Here is a 16,066-nt window from a genome sequence, read left to right on the forward strand (position 1 = left end):
TGCTACAATCCACTATCTCCTGTCTGGGGTGGTGTAACACCTCCCTGTGACAGGATACCATTTGTCCAGGCCTCCCCTGCCGGAGTTTTGGTCAGCTGCAGGAGGCCAGACTTGTGTCTGTGGCAGCAGCATCCTTTTTGTGATGCTGGGGCTTTGGTTAGATTTAACCGCGTTTAAGCAAAGTAACATGTCTTCTCCCCCTAGAAGGGTGGAATGCTACCCCCGTTGCCAGGACTGGCGAGGGGGTAGTATTCCAAAGCGTATGACACTTTACACGACATGTTTTGATAAAGCCAAACCAAAGTTAGCAAGTAACCGCGAGGATTATAATGCACTTAAGAGTATATGGTATGGCAATATCCTGGAACAGCTAAGGGAGTTGATCCCGACAGCTGCAGACAGGCTCAGCTCATGCTAGAGCACCATCTCACATAAAACCAAGCACTCTGCCTCCAGGATTGTTAAGGCCTGCCATAGGAGTGACTTATAGGTATATATGTGTCGAGATATAGGTTTAGATATAGGTATACTATATCTAAGCAAGGGGTGATTACACCACCTTCCCCCAGCTGAGGGATCAGCCAGTTGTGTCTGTTTGAATAGCCAGCCATGGGTGGCAAAAAGATATGCTGCAGCCCCTGGTAGGCATTGGATGCACCTATGTCCTGGGTACCTATAGTACACTGTACAGGGGCTGATAAGGTGACCCAATGTCCAATTGGGTATGTACCTAAAGTACATGGATGTGAATTTAGAGAGAGAACAGCAGGCTGTGGGTCTGATTAGCAGGCCCACAGCCACATTATGTCGAAAACCAGTGAAGCAAAAAGCAAAAATCTAGGGTGACCATAGGAAAGCAGACCCTACTCTCCTACATAACCCCCCCCCCCCCCAAACGCAGGGACGACATTAAACTTAACCTTGACCAGATAAGTCTTCATGTTCTAAGTGGAAATACCTGGAGAGACCATCTGCATTGCCATGGTCAGTCCCTGATCTGTGTTCCACTGTAAAGTCCATCCCCTGTAGGGAAATGGGCCACCTGAGCAGTTTGGGATTCTCACCCTTCATCTGATTTAGCCACAAGAGGGGCTTATGGTCTGTCTGAATTAGGAAGTGAGTGCCAAACAAGTATGGTCTCAACTTCTTCAGGGCCCAAACCACAGCAAAGGCCTCCATCTCAATGGCTGACCAACGTTTCTCTCTAGGGGTCAGCCTTCTGCTAATGAAAGCAATGGGCTGGTCTTGACCATCTACGTTAAGTTGTGAAAGCACAGCTCCCACCCCCAACTCAGAAGCATCTGTTTGAACAATGAACTGTTTGGAGTAGTCAGGACTCTTCAGGATAGGTGCAGAGCAAATGGCCTTCTTCAGGTCATCAAATGCCTTTTGACAGCTAACTGTCCACTGAACTTTTTTGGCATCTTCTTGGATGTCAGATCATTCAATGGTGTCACAATGGACCCATAGTTCTTCACAAATTTCCTGTAATACCCAGTCAGGCCCAAGAAGGCTCTGACTTGTGTCTGGGTAGTTGGAGGAGCCCAGTCCTGTATGGTCTGGATCTTGCTCTCCAATGGTTGAACCTGACCCCCACCCACTAGGTGGCCCAGGTACACAACCTTGCTCTGCCCTATCTGGCACTTGGTAGCCTTGATAGTCAGGCCTGCCTTTTGCAGGGCCTCCAGAACATTATTCAGGTGGACCAGGTGATCCTCCCGTGTGGAGCTGAAGACTGCAATATCATCTAGATATGCTGCACAAAAGTCATCCAACCCAGCAAGGACTTGATTCACCAACCTTTGGAAAGTGGCAGGTGCATTCTTCAAACCAAAGGGCATTACCACAAATTGATAATGTCCACAGGGGGTTGAGAATGCTGTTTTGGCTTTAGACTCCTCAGCTAACCTGATTTGCCAATAGCCAGCTGTCAAGTCAAATGTGCTCAGAAATTTGGCAGAAGCCAACTTATCTATGAGCTCATCTGCCCTTGCAATAGGATGAGCATCTGTCCTAGTGACAGCATTGAGACCTCTATAGTCCACACAAAATCTAACTTCTCTCTTTCCGTCTTTGGTGTGAGGTTTTGGCACAAGGACTACTGGGCTGGCCCAGGGGCTCTCTGATGGCTCAATTACTCCAAGTTCAAGCATTTTCTGCACCTCAGCTTTTATACAATCCCTGACATGGTCAGGTTGCCTGTAGATTTTATTCTTTACAGGCAGGCTGTCACCAGTATCCACCTCATGGGTGCACCAGTTAGTGTGACTGGGTGTAAGAGAAAACATATGTCTATGAGCCTGCAACACCTGTCTGCAGTCCCATTGCTGTTGGTCAGTGAGGCTGCCTGCCAAGGCTACTCCATCCACTGAACCATCATCAGGGTTTTGGGATAACAGGTCTGGGAGAGGGTCACTCTCTTCCTCCTGGTCCCCATCTGTAGCCATGAGTAAACCCATGTCTGCCCTGTCCACATATGGTTTCAATCTGTTCACATGGAGCACCCTGTGGGGGCTCCTAGGGGTGTCAAGGTCCACCAAGTAGGTGACCTCTCCCTTTTTCTCCAGTATGGTGTGGGGTCCAGACCATTTGTCTTGGAGAGCTGCTGGGGCCACTGGCTCCAACACCCACACCTTCTGCCCTGGCTGGTACTCAGTCAGGACAGCCTTGGTCATGCCAAGCTTTCTGTAATTCTTGGCTGGCCTCCAAGTTTTTGGTTGCCTTCTCCATGTATTCAGCCATCCTGGAGCGGAGAACAAGTACATAGTCCACAACATCAAGTTTAGGCTTTTTGAGAGGTAACTCCCATCCTTCCTTCACAAGACACAATGGACCCCTTACAGGGTGGCCAAACAAAAGTTCAAAAGGGCTGTAGCCAACCCCCTTCTGTGGGACCTCTCTGTAAGCAAAGAGTAGGCAGGGTAAAAGTATGTCCCATCTTCGCCTGAGCTTTTCAGGTAACCCTTTTATCATTCCCTTTAGGGTCTTGTTGAACCTTTCAACAAGCCTATTGCACTGTGGATGGTAGGGGTGGTAAACTTATAGTTCACTCCACACTCTTCCCACATCGCTTTCAAATATCCAGATGGAGTTGGTACCTCTGTCTGAAAGTAACTCCGTTGGAAAGCCCACTCTGGAGAATACTCCAAGTAGGGCCCTTGCCACAACAGGTGCTGTTGTCGTCCTCAGGGGAATTGCCTCTGGGTACCTGGTGGCATGATCCACTACCACCAGGATAAACCTGTGCCCAGATGCTGTTGGGGATCCATTGGTCCAACAATGTCTATCCCAACTCTCTCAAAGGGAACCCCCACCACAGGTAGTGGTATCAGGGGGGCCTTTGTGGTGCCACCTGATTTGCCACTGGCTTGTCAGGTGTCACAGGAGCGACAAAACTCCTTGGTGTTCTCTGACATGTGAGGCCAGTGAAAGTGAGGGACAAGTCTCTCCCAAGTCTTGTTCTGGCCTAAGTGTCCTGCTAGGGGAATTTCATGGGCCAAGGTGAAAAGGAAGCCCCTAAATTGCAGAGGTATAACCAACCTCCTGGTAGCACCAGGCTTGGGGTCTCTAGCCTCTGAATAAAGGAGCCCATCATCCCAATACACTCTATGGGTACCTTGAGCATTCCCAGCAGCCTCAGCAGCAGCTTGCTGTCTGAGGGGTTCAAGAGAAGGGCAAGTTAACTGAGCCTGCCCCAGATCTGCCCTGGAGGGTCCCCCTGCCCCCAGAAACTCAACCTGATCAGGTTCAAGCTCTTCTGAGACAGTCTCCTCTTGGATCACAGAATCAGCCTCCTGTGAGGTCTGATCCTCAACCTGGGGCAAGTGGGAAGGCACTGCCTTTCCCCTCTTGCTCTTCCTCTTGGGTTGTGGTTGGTCTATAGTTTCAAGATCCACCACAGGTTCAGGTAGGCACTTCTTGGCCTGGGGCCTGGTTACAGCAAGAACATGTGCTGAAATACCTAGCATCTCTGCATGAGTCCTGTACTCCACTTCTGACCATAAAGAATTCTCTAGATCATTGCCCAAAAGACAGTCAACTGGGAGGTCTGCACTCACAACAACTTTCTTGAGGCCATTTACCCCTCCCCAGGAGAAGTTAACAACAGCCACACTATGTGTAGTAGTGGCTTTGCTAGCATTGATCACCAGGTAATTCTCACCTAGTACAATTTGTCCAGGGTCCACAAAGTTAGGTGTCACCATAATGACACTGGCACGTGTCCCTGTAGGCCTGAGCCAGTTTCTCATTGATCAAAGGCGTCTGCCTAGACTTGCCCAAAGTATTGGGACTCATAGTAGTGGGCATGGCTATGTCCACATCATAGAGCAGAACTGCCTGAGTAGGGATTCTGACTAGGCCAGACTCAATCTCAGTACCCAGGGTTAACCCTACTATACAATTTGGTTGTGTACTACCACTTCTGACTGTACTAGGGGGTGCAGGTGCTTTAGGGGCTGCAGTGGTAGGGACTGGATTTTTCTTAGTGCATTCACTACCCCAGTGTGAAACTGATTTACAGCTATTGCACCAAGGTTTCTTTGGGCCATCATTCTTCTTCTTCTTGTTTCCATTCTGGGAACCACCTTCCTTATTAGAATTATTTTGGGGGCCTGAAGAAGACTTCTGGTCTTTTTCTTTCTTATCTCCACCCTTCAGGTCTGCCTTCTTCTGATCACCACCTTGGTTCTGGTTTTTCTGTCTAACCCTGGTTCTGACCCATTTGTCTGCCTTCTTTCCCAATTCTTGGGGAGAGGTCAGATCTGAGTCAATCAGGTGTTGATGCAACAACTGGTTCTGGCAATTATTAAGGATCTGTTCTCTCATTATAAGATTGTACAATCCTGTATAGTCTGAAACTTTACTTCCCAGCAACCAACCTTCCAAAGCCTTAGTGGCACAATCAACAAAGTCAGTCCAGTCCTGAGTCTGAGCTTTTTGGGTATCTCTGAACAACAACCTGTATTGCTCAGTGGTTAAGCCAAACCCATCAATAAGAGCACTCTTCAGGATAGTGTAGTTTTTAGCATCCTCAGGTCTAACAGTGAGGAGCTTATCTCTCCCTTTCTCAGAGAAGGAGAGCCATAAGATTGCAGCCCACTTGTCTTGAGGAACCTGCTGTACCATGCAGGCTCTCTCAAGAGCAGTTATCCACTTGTGGATGTCATCCCCATCTCTGTAGGGGGCACAATCTTGCTCAGGTTTCTATGATCATAGGACCTGTCTTTATCTCTAGAGATAATGTTGCTGCCACCAGTGGAATCTAATCCACTTAATTGTTGCTCCCTTGCTAAAGCAAGTTTAGCTTAGGCCAGGGCTACCTCTTCCTTCTCTTTCTGGAGTTGGACAGCTCTCATCCTAGCCTCATGTTCTCTTCTCTGGGGGCAAGGCATTCCCCTTTGAGATCCCCTTGAGGCATTAGAATGATTAGAGTCCCTGGAGGGAGATCTAATCCTTCTATTGCCATGGTTAAGTCTACTATTGGGCCTGGACAGGTGGACACCTTCTCCATTCCCATGTAGGCTTAAGTTGGCCTGGTTCAATATTCTAATTAGAACCCGGTCACCCCCCCCCCCCCCCCCCCTTGGTCATCTGACTCATCTCCATCCTCATCCTCGTCTACCTCTGCAGGATCAACTTCTGGGACATCAGTGTTATCAGGGGGGTTTCCTTCTCCCATCTTACTTGAAGGACCTGAAGCAGATTCCTTCTCAAGATCAGCTTTCTCTAGGATTGCTATAAGGATAGGGATGGTGGGGTTGTGACCCCTTTTCAGCCCCCTTGAAGTGCATAGGGCACTCAAGTCCTTGTGGCTGAGGTTTTCATAACTGGATGGTGCCTTTGGATGGTCACCCACAGGTAGAGAGCTTGATGCTTCACCTGTGCCAGGCATGACTAGTGAGGTGTAAGTGGTGCACTTACCTACACTAAGTGTTTTCCTACTGGAACCTTGCTAGTGAGTTTTATTCAGGGTGTGCTACTCCCTTTAGTCCACAACTACTAAGTTCAGTAGAACCTAATTATGTTAAGCTTTTGTTTTATATGTACCTATAGTACTTAATGTGATCTTTCAAATGATATAAAGATTGCAATGGTAGAACAACAGCAAGCTCAAATCCCAACCGCTGCACACCAATGTGAGAAGTTGGCCTGATGTATGATGTCCACAGTTCTGTGGGCACCCTGTATCAGTCCAAACAATCCCTTATGGTGGTGGTTATAAAGTCAACCTTATAGACAAGCTATCCTAGGGGTAGCATGGACTAAGCAGTCTTAGGCTAAACTCAAGAGGGCATGTGAAGCCAGCTGTTTTACCATATGCAATCCTGTAATATCAAATGAAAGGACACCCCACAAGTTATATATTATAAAAAATATATGTATTTATTACTAGAATAAGCATCTGTACTCCTTATGAGTGCAGAGGCACAAGCGTTTAAACAAAAGCACAGTTAAACATTCAAAACTTGCACAATTTTGGATAGGCCCGGTGGCCACACAAACCATATACTAAAATAGTGGTATAAGTACCACCTCTCGAACAATGGTAAGGCCTAGGGTGTTGTGAATCGCTGGGACTACTCGGGACTAGCAGTGAAGAAGTCGGGAGAGTCCCGCGGGACACGGGTGCAGTGCCTAAAGCACAAGCATGTACCAATGCAAAGTCAATATTGCAAAAAAGATATAGAGTTACTGTTTTGAAGTCTTCCGACTGGAATAGAATTACCCCACTTTAAACTAGGACACTAGAGGTGTAAACCACTACAGGAGCACCGGTGTTTGACCGTTACCTCACCCACAGGAAGCGGGTGCATAGGTGCCAAAGTGTGTCGGGTTTCGTCGTGGAGATCTATGGAGCCTGGAGATGAAGATGCTGCAGGCGGCCAGGAGAGAAGAGTCCGGTTGGATCCAAGGGTGGATCGAAATGTAGAGTACCTGAAAGCAGAGTGGACAGAGTCTGGGTCACTAGCCAGTGACCAGTATGGAACCAGGAAGGAACCAAGCGATGTCGGGCGCAATCAGGTGGTTGTTGTGAAGCTTGTCTCCGCTGCCACGTGGACTCTGGGGCATCGACGATGACCAGGAGCGGAGCACGAGCTGAACCACAAAGGCTCTCGCTGTCGGCGGTGTCGGCTTCCGGATCGGAGTTAACAGGCTTTGGCAAATGCAACCCACGCAGGATTCGAAGATCGCTTCTTACTCGGACCAGCAAGGTCAGAGCGGTGGCTCCTTTTCAGGGGAGCGAGGGCCAGTCTGGAGCAACCAGACTAGCAGTGTAAATTTCAAGGTTCGTAGGTTCTGGGGCTACTAGCCAACGGGCAAGCGACCGGACCAATGCGTCAAGCAGGAAAATGCAAAAGGGCCCCACGCAGCACTCGATAAATGTGGAGGGGAGATCTTCGGTGCACAAGCTGCTTGGGGCTGGGGCTTCTCAAATCCCAATGCACAGCTTTAAGGGTGCCTTGGAAGCTGCACGGTCAGCACTTTGCATTCTTTTCAAGATGACCAGCTTCACGCTTCACGTCACCTCCACGGGTCTCAGATTCGCGGGGACTGTGGATCAGGCTGTTAGAAGTCAGGGAAGCTGGGTCTTGTTGATCTCTGTTGCTCGAGTTCCGGCGGGAACTGCAACAAAGCAAATCGTTGGGCGCTGGATGGTGCTTGTTTGCACAAGGTGGTCACTCCTTGACCACAAGGGAGATTCTTCAGTCTTCCACGTTGAGTGGGATGTCGAAGGGTCCAGAGTTCTGTATCAAAGTTTCATTCAGGATAATCTAATGCTCCTGGGCACAGCTCCTACCTTTATTCCAAATCAAGGGGCTGGATTACCTGCTAGGTCCCTCCTATGGGTGGGACCCAGGAAGGGGGTGGTTACACCCCTTTCCCTTTGTCCAGTTTCGCACCAGATCTGGGACTGGAGTGTCCCAGCACCGGTTTGAACTGGACTATGCATGGGAAGCCTTGTCCTCCCCAGGCAGTGTCTAGTTTCATTCAACCCTCCATGCTACAATCCACTATCTCCTGTCTGGGGTGGTGAAACACCTCCCTGTGACAGGATACCATTTGTCCAGGCATCCCCTGCCGGAGTTTCGGTCAGCAGCAGGAGGCCAGACTTGTGTCTGTGGCAGCAGCATCCATTTTGTGATGCTGGGGCTCTGGTTAGATTTAACCGCGTTTAAGCAAAGTAACTTGTCTTCTCCCTCTAGAAGGGTGGAATGCTACCCCCGTCGCCAGGACTGGCGAGGGGGTAGTATTCCAAAGCGTATGACACCTTACACCACATGTTTTGATAAAGCCAAACCAAAGTTAGCAAGTAACCGCGAGGATTATAATGCACTTAAGAGTATATGGTATGGCAATATCCTGGAACAGCTAAGGGAGTTGGTCCCGACAGCTGCAGACAGGCTCAGCTCATGCTAGAGCACCATCTCACATAAAACCAAGCACTCTGCCTCCAGGATTGTTAAGGCCTGCCATAGGAGTGACTTATAGGTATATATGTGTCCAGATATAGGTTTAGATATAGGTATACTATATCTAAGCAAGGGGCGATTACACCACCTTGCCCCAGCTGAGGGATCAGCTTGTTGTGTCTGTTTGAATGGCCAGCCAGGATGGCAAAAAGATATGCTGCAGCCCCTGGTAGGTCTTGGATGCACCTATGCCCTGGGTACCTATAGTACACTGCACAGGGGCTGATAAGGTGACCCAAAGTCCAATTGGGTATGTACCTAAAGTACATGGATGTGAATTTAGAGAGAGAACAACAGGCTGTGGTTCTGATTAGCAGGCCCACTGCCACATTATGTCCAAAACCAGTGAAGCAAAAAGCAAAAATCGGGGGTGACCATAGGAAAGCAGACCCTACTCTCCTACAGAAATGGTTCGCTCATTTGTGGCCCTCAAGCCAAATTTGAGGGTTAGTGCATTAAGCTGCAGTGCCGTTCGGGGCAATTTGTTTTATGGAAGTGAGGTCCGGAGGGGGAATAAGCCATAACTCCTCATCTTCCCCGTTTCCACATAAATCCTCTTGCCCAAGTGGTTCGAATGTGACATTAAAGTCACCTGCGACTATTAATGGTAATTGGGTATCTCTAGCATCTAGAAGGTTCTGCAACTCCTGGCAAGTGGATGATGTGGGTCCCGCTTTTGTCCCTCTGGTGTACACATCGAAAAGATCTACTCCAACCCATCCTCTGCCCTTATCTGAACCACTAGTATATCTAGGCTGTTGGTCTTGAGTTCATATACAGAACATAAAAGGTCTATTTTAATTAAGATCAATAAACCCCCAGCTGGGGCCCGGCAGGTGAGCCCAATGTCTTGTTGGAGCTGAGCACAATGCCCCTCCCCCTTCCTCTTTCCTCAGCTTCCGGGATGATGCAGCCGTAACAGCTTGCCGCTTGCAGCAAGACGAGGCTGTAGGGAAGCGAGTGCCACGTTATCGGCATTCGGCTTTCTGAAGGAATTACCTGCTCTTGAAGCGGCATGAGGCTTCATGATAGTGGCCGCCAGCTGCCCCCTCCTCCCTGGAGTGCTGACATGAGGTATCGGTGTGATTTCAGCAACAAGGCTGATGCTGAAGTCGCCAGAGGTCATCAGAGGTCTCGCAAGGCGGGAGACCAATGGAGCCAGAGGTCTGAGGATCGCGCTGAAGAGGAATCAGCCCTTAAAGTGCCTTAGGAGTAAAGAGAGCTAGGACGGCGAGTGTGGAGTGTGGAATTGAGGCAGCATCGGACTACCAGGCACTGCACTGCACATTGCCACCAAGTCTGTAAGGCATGGTAGGACTCTCTCTGAGAACTGTTTTTGTTTTTTCTACATAAACTTTTAAGAGTACCCTGCTGGCTGGAACTTTCCTGACAGATTGTCAGTAGTTATATAATCCCCTCCTAAGCTACTTCTTGTGAGGTTGTTGGCAGTTCTGCCTCAAAAGTGTCTGTATGCTGTCCTATTTGGTCAGTGACAAAAATAACTGTGCAAGGGAAGTCAATTAAGGGCTTGGATAGAGAGCTATGCGTCAGATGGTTTTGAGAGGGACAACAGCTTGAGCATTAGCTGCATCCGCAGCCCCCCTGTTTCTCCATCATCAGCACAGAAATCTAAACGTCAAACAGTGCAGGCTCGTATTTAGGCAGCCAGGAGAGGAAGAACTGTTCAGAAAACTAGGAGACATTTAAACTTCACAAATTCGCAAGTGGCTCTCTTGTCTCAGAAGTTCTCTTCTACACTTTCTGACTCCCCAGATACATCTTCCACCTTGATGGAGCTCTCACCAGAAGTGAGATCGGAGGGCAACGGCAAAGTCTCAGGGGCAACTGTAGCGGTGTTGTCTTTGTCAGGATCTGTTGCACCCGGAAGTAGTTAATCCTCCCAACTCTCCTAGGAGTAACCAGTATTTTCGATTAATCTAAAATTAAATCAAATGGCTAATGCAGCACAGGGGACAAGCGGATAGCGGACAAGACACTTCCTGAAGAAGCTATCCCTGTAATTCAGAAGAAAGGTGCGGAAGCTACGACAGGAACTAGGGCTCCTCTAGGAAATGAAGGAGAGATCTCCTGTGAAAAAAGTTCAGAAAATCAAGTCCAATCAAGGCAGTGGAGAGGGACTGCACAAGGGGTAACGCTGGAGATACCAAGACGTATTTCCAGGACAAGTGAGGACCTGGGGTCTTTATCCCCTTCACTACAGCACGGCTCGCCAGGGCCAGAAATAGGGCCAGAACCGAGGACCTTGGCTTCTCAGCAGGAAACGGATAATAACGTCGCTAAGGCTGAGGGAGGCACCCCTGATACTGTCTCTGCTGTGGCCCAATCTTCAGTCGTCCCGTTAAATCAGATGCAGCAACTCTTTGAGACTATTTTGGGAGAGATCCGAGACTATAAAACCTGGCAAGCTCAGGAACTCTCTCTACTGCTCCAACACCTAGACAAAATTGAAACCATGGTACAGCAAATACCTGAGAGATTTAAAGAGCTGGAAAAACGGGTATCTGATATTGAGGATCAATCTGTAGTATGTGATTCTGATATTATCTCTCTCCAAAAGAAGTTTCAGGCCTCCCAGAATAAGGTCGATGAGATGGAGAATTATGCAAGGCCCTCAAATCTGCACTTCACAGGAGTTCCAGAAGATAGGTAACGTATTGACGGCCAATCCAACCCAGTGGCTTATATAGAATCATTAATCAGAAATCATTTGCTTGAGAAAGCACCCGAAGTTCTTACAGTAGTGCGAGCCCATTGAGTTCCTTCCCAGAAAATTCCAGGAGCTAAGTTCCCAGGACAATAATTTTGAACTTTTCGGATTATTGTATTAGAGAGGCAGTACTTACAAAGGCAATTCATAAGAAATAGATTGTTCTACTCAGTGGAGGCAGAGTACGAATATTCTCCGACATGTCGGCAGCAGCAACAAGGAGAAGGAAGGACTTTGTTGGAATGCTCAGCCAATTCAAGAGTGCTGGAGCTCAGACCTCTATTGCGCAGCAGTCCAAACTGAGAGTGCTATGGAAAGGAAGGTTTCACATATGTGTTTCTCTTGAAGAAGCCCAAGATTTACTACAAAAGATTGTTCAAGATAATGAAAAATAATAAGAGACTTGGGTAGACTTAATTAAACTGTTAAAGAGTTTTTTTTCCAGTCAGGTTGCTGTAAGATTTAAGAAATATGTTTTGCTTCTTCGGCTTTTGTATTTTTGGCACCTTGGCACTTTAAACATCTTTGTAGGCTACCGTCTGCTAGTAAGACCTATTGCCTTTCTGCACTGTACTCTCCCTTTGGGGAAGGGGGAAGGGGGAAGGGGGAGATGAGTAGTGATGCACTTTATAGAGCACTTTACAGGGTTCACGCCCTTTTTTTTCAAAGTGTATGTTGGGGCAGTGAAATTGCGATCTTTGCACTAATGATATTGCAAATATTACAGTAAGCAATAAGGTCAAAGCTGAGCTTTTTTTATATGGCACTTTGAACATTGCACTTTTTTGCATTGGCACTTTACAGACTCTATTACTCTACACTGTGTGGAGGTAATGATATGCAGTTTTTTTGCAGTTTTTTGAACTAATGACAATTGCATTTGCACTGCTTTCGCATTGGGTATAGTAAGCTTGTAGCTGACGTTTTTGTTGTATTCTGCACATTGCACATTGCACTTTATCCCTTTCTGGTACTGTCACTATGTATGGTCTACCCCGTGTTTATAAGGTTTATTGAGGTATATTGAGGTATATCGAGGTAGTAGACTGTACTAATGAACATTGCATTCATTGCAGTAGACCCGTAATAGGCTTATAGCTGATGTATGGAATCTTTGTGGCCCTTTGCACAATGCACTTTACATTCTTGCCTTCTTTTTGCACTAATGAATCTTGGATGCTGTACTGTATATGTTTATATGTATTGAATTAGCAAGCTACGGGTTTTTTTTTAGCAAGTGTTATATTTCAAACATCCCGGGGTTAATTGAACTGCAATTTAATTTTTTTATTTTCAGAGGTGAAGGGGGGGGGGGGCGTGCTCCGGGGTGCCAAGTCAAGGCACCTTGTTGTTGGAGGGAGGCTGTGGTTGTGAAGGAAGGGCAACTTCACTCCACAGACGGTTTGGGGTGGGCAGGGGGGAAGAGGGGTGTAGCATTAAAAAAAATGAGCGTATGGTTAGCAGGCAGACCAGGAATGCTGAGTAATACGTTTAAATTTGGAGGCCAAGTTGTAAGTGGCAGGGTTTTTGTCACCAAGTGGTTTGCCAGGATTTTATTGAAAGATCTGGTACAAATGGAAGAGAGTTGGAGGAGAGAATATGATAGTCCTGGCTGTAAAGAGCTACGTAGGTCTTAGGAATTACACAATTGTGGAAAGTAACTTCTTGTAATGTGAATGGCTTCTTGAACTCACAAAAAGAAGAGCTATGTTTAAGTGGCTCGAATAAACCCCCAGCTGGACCGCCTAACTTGTTCTTGATCGCAGAGTGATGGAATGTGATGCACCCAGGGATTAAGAAGATGGGAGAAGGTGACCACATTTCTTGTACAATACAAATATCATGCTTTTCTACATATTGGGTCCAATGGGCAAGTGCGACTTTTGATCTCGCCCTGGCAATATTCAATGACAGTAGGGTGAGTTTTGACGCATGGTCTCTACTACTTTTAGCGAGAGGATTAACACCTTCTCCCAAATCCCCTCCCAGAGATCCAGTCAGATGTCCCGAGGGACTGCCGCCCCCACTGCGGCCACTAGGTGCGATCAAGGGCCATTTGCCGCCCACAGTACAAGGGGTCAAGGCTGGTGATAAGGTTGAAGCATCAGGGTAGGTGATCTAAGAAGGATGAGAAATTAGGATGGAAAGTTGTAATATGGAGCCTGGTGGTGGATTTTGGTGTGCAAGCCAATCATTTATATCAAGAACCGAACCAGAGCTGTGCTGCTCTACCAGGCTGTGGGTAGTTGGTAACAATGGGCACATAAATGGGCGTTATTTAATCTGTAACCCCCTAAAAGTTGAAGGATTGAATCTAGCTTCCAGTGCGATTAAGTCATGGACGAGGGTCGCACTACCAAAGAGCAGCTCTATACAGTTTGTCTGGGAATTAACTCCATTTATCCTTTAGCCCCATAAATGTCCTCTCTGATTATTGGGCGACACCCCCTCACATGGCGGATATAGCGTATACATTTATTGATAAGGGAGTCTTCATTTTCGTGACTCATAGGTGATGACAGTCTGGGTACGTTGGTCAGGAAAATGCTCGTGGGGGCCCTTGCGGTGTGACTCACCTACCATGTAGAACGGAAGTGATCAATGATGAGAGGAGGGATTTGGGCTGCTAGTTGGTAGTTGGTAACAGGACTGGTCTATGACTACGGACAGCATTAGCATAGGACGTAGTGTTCCTAGCCATAGGGTCAAAGGGATTCATATGCCTGGAGTTGGAACAAATGAGCTATCGTGAGTATTGGTGCGGGTCAAAGATTTTACAGGGGGCTGTTTAGATGATTGAACTTCAGTATCACCTTTGTTTGTTAACAACTTGATTTTGCTCTGTTAGCTCTTAAACTACCTTTTTCAGAAGGTCAACCTTGGACCTCAGGACCTGGTCTGTATTGACAACCTCACATAAGGGCCGTGCTGGAGTGCCTGGTAGCCCTTGGTTGACATTCAAATTCTGCCTCCCCTCATCTAAGCTACGAGACTCACCTAACCCACCTCCCCCCTACAACAACTGGGGGCTCATGCATAGGCTAGAGTGGAAGAACCGATTGAAAAGAGTAAAATCAGTAGCTAGACTTGTGGCGGATGAAGCTTTGTCTAAAACTTTAACAGGACGTTCAGAATTTATCACCTCTTCAACCTCTTCAGCAACAGTGTTTGAGATGAGAGACACTAATGTATGGTTGGGAGAATAGTTTCTTGCAATGCGTATATTAGGCTTTCTAAACATCTATGGAGTGCCTTTAGGTAAGACTTTGCGCTGCTAGAGTTTTTAAGGGCGCAGTCGAGGGTGAGTCGGCTGTCGGGGTTAAAATATCTTCGCACTCAACAAGAAGATCGTCTATGCGATCAAGAACACAGTTACCACCTGCCGACTTGCGTAATTTATTTGTTTTGTTAGGTTTCGATTGCACCCCTCTGTCTCCATTTTCGAAGTCCCTGGATTTCCTTTTCCCCATGGTGATTCGGTGGACTTTATTTATTAAAAATCTAGAGTGTTGCCAAACTACTCCTCCCACCAAATCCTTCTTGCTAGAAAAGCTATCATACCCAGCATACAGCCTAGAGAACACAACTGCAACAACCAATAGAAGCTATTGTGACTGACAGTTGTTTGTGTGATGCTGCACCTGCTAAATGAAAGGTCAACCATATGTAGTTTCTTTGATAAACTAGAAGTGTTGATCTATAAGCAGGCATCAAACAGCCCAAAGAAGCCAAAGGGACAATGGCCAGGACCAGATGACCAACTAAATATAGCCAAGAAAAGCCAAAGTCAAAATCTGAATAGTTTGTAAATCATGATTTGGATGCCTACGGATGAAGGGGGTGGCCCTGTTCTGCCTGTTCCTGGCAAGGCCGGGCCCGCCCTTAGGCTGGGCTTTGCCTGGATGTGGCTGTGCGCTTCCCGCAACTCAGGAGCCTCCTCCTGGGGAAGAGAATCCTGGGACAGGTGGTCCCTTAGGGCAGCAACAAGGCAGCATTGACAGGCAAGCGTCCCGTCACTATCAATTTTTTAATATTCTATTCTTTTGAGATCACTAAAGCAGTGGGTTGGGGTAGGTAGGTGCGCTGCTTGGTGCAATCGCAGTCTCACGCAGAGCCAGTTACAAATGGAATTTCTCAACAGCACTAGTTCAGCGGTTTAAGATCTTAGAGTTTCTGTTTGCTCAAATAGGTGTCATTTCTGATATTTGTTTCCCTCATGTTCATAGCTTGATTTTTGCTCGCGAGAAAGTGTCACTCATAATCATTGAATGTCATTGAATGTCACTCATAATTACGCTGAATTTTTGAAAATGTCACACATAGCAATCTCAAACCTTGGCAGCTATGCTTTTGTAGTCCACACAGAACTTACGTTTACCTTATTGACACTTGAATGGTGTCAGAGATTCTGAAGGAAATTCTATAAAGCGTAGGCTTCTTTGCTGAAAGGTGGCAGCTCCAAAGGATGCTTTGCCACAGGCTCCTGTGGTTCATACATCTAGCCATCAATGATACACATTGCAGGGAATTCATTAGTTGATGAAGCTGCCATGGTGGCTTATCAGACAATATATGTGGCTGTGATTATTCGTTCACATACGAGGATTGATGATGACATAATGGCTGCGGTCACTACTTCGGCTAGCGACGAGCCCTTACCTAAGCTATTCAGCTAAGTACTCCTATCTATTAAGTCCTCAAAATATTTCTTTGCCTAAATTCCTGGGGTGGGTGACCAAGTGATACCCAACCGTGACCGCAGGTTAGTGTTAATAATAGCTGCTCATGAGAGATTGGTGTCTCCCCATGCAGGTGTGGTGGGGGGCTACAGTTTCTTTATTACAGAAATTATATTAGTGACAAG

At 47.1% G+C, this 16,066-nt stretch overlaps 1 protein-coding gene and 1 pseudogene across 3 annotated transcripts in view; both read left to right on the plus strand.

Moving 5' to 3' along the window:
- Positions 1 to 11,145, plus strand: part of LOC147708354 (uncharacterized) — a 46,439-nt pseudogene extending 35,294 nt beyond the window's left edge.
- The window catches only part of VIT (vitrin), a 1,955,513-nt gene that overhangs the window by 65,593 nt on the left and 1,873,854 nt on the right, over positions 1 to 16,066 (plus strand). The window lies entirely within an intron of this gene.

The sequence above is a fragment of the Lissotriton vulgaris genome, chromosome 6 (assembly GCF_964263255.1).
Source record: "Lissotriton vulgaris chromosome 6, aLisVul1.2, whole genome shotgun sequence".
NCBI classification, from domain to species: Eukaryota; Metazoa; Chordata; class Amphibia; order Caudata; family Salamandridae; genus Lissotriton; species Lissotriton vulgaris.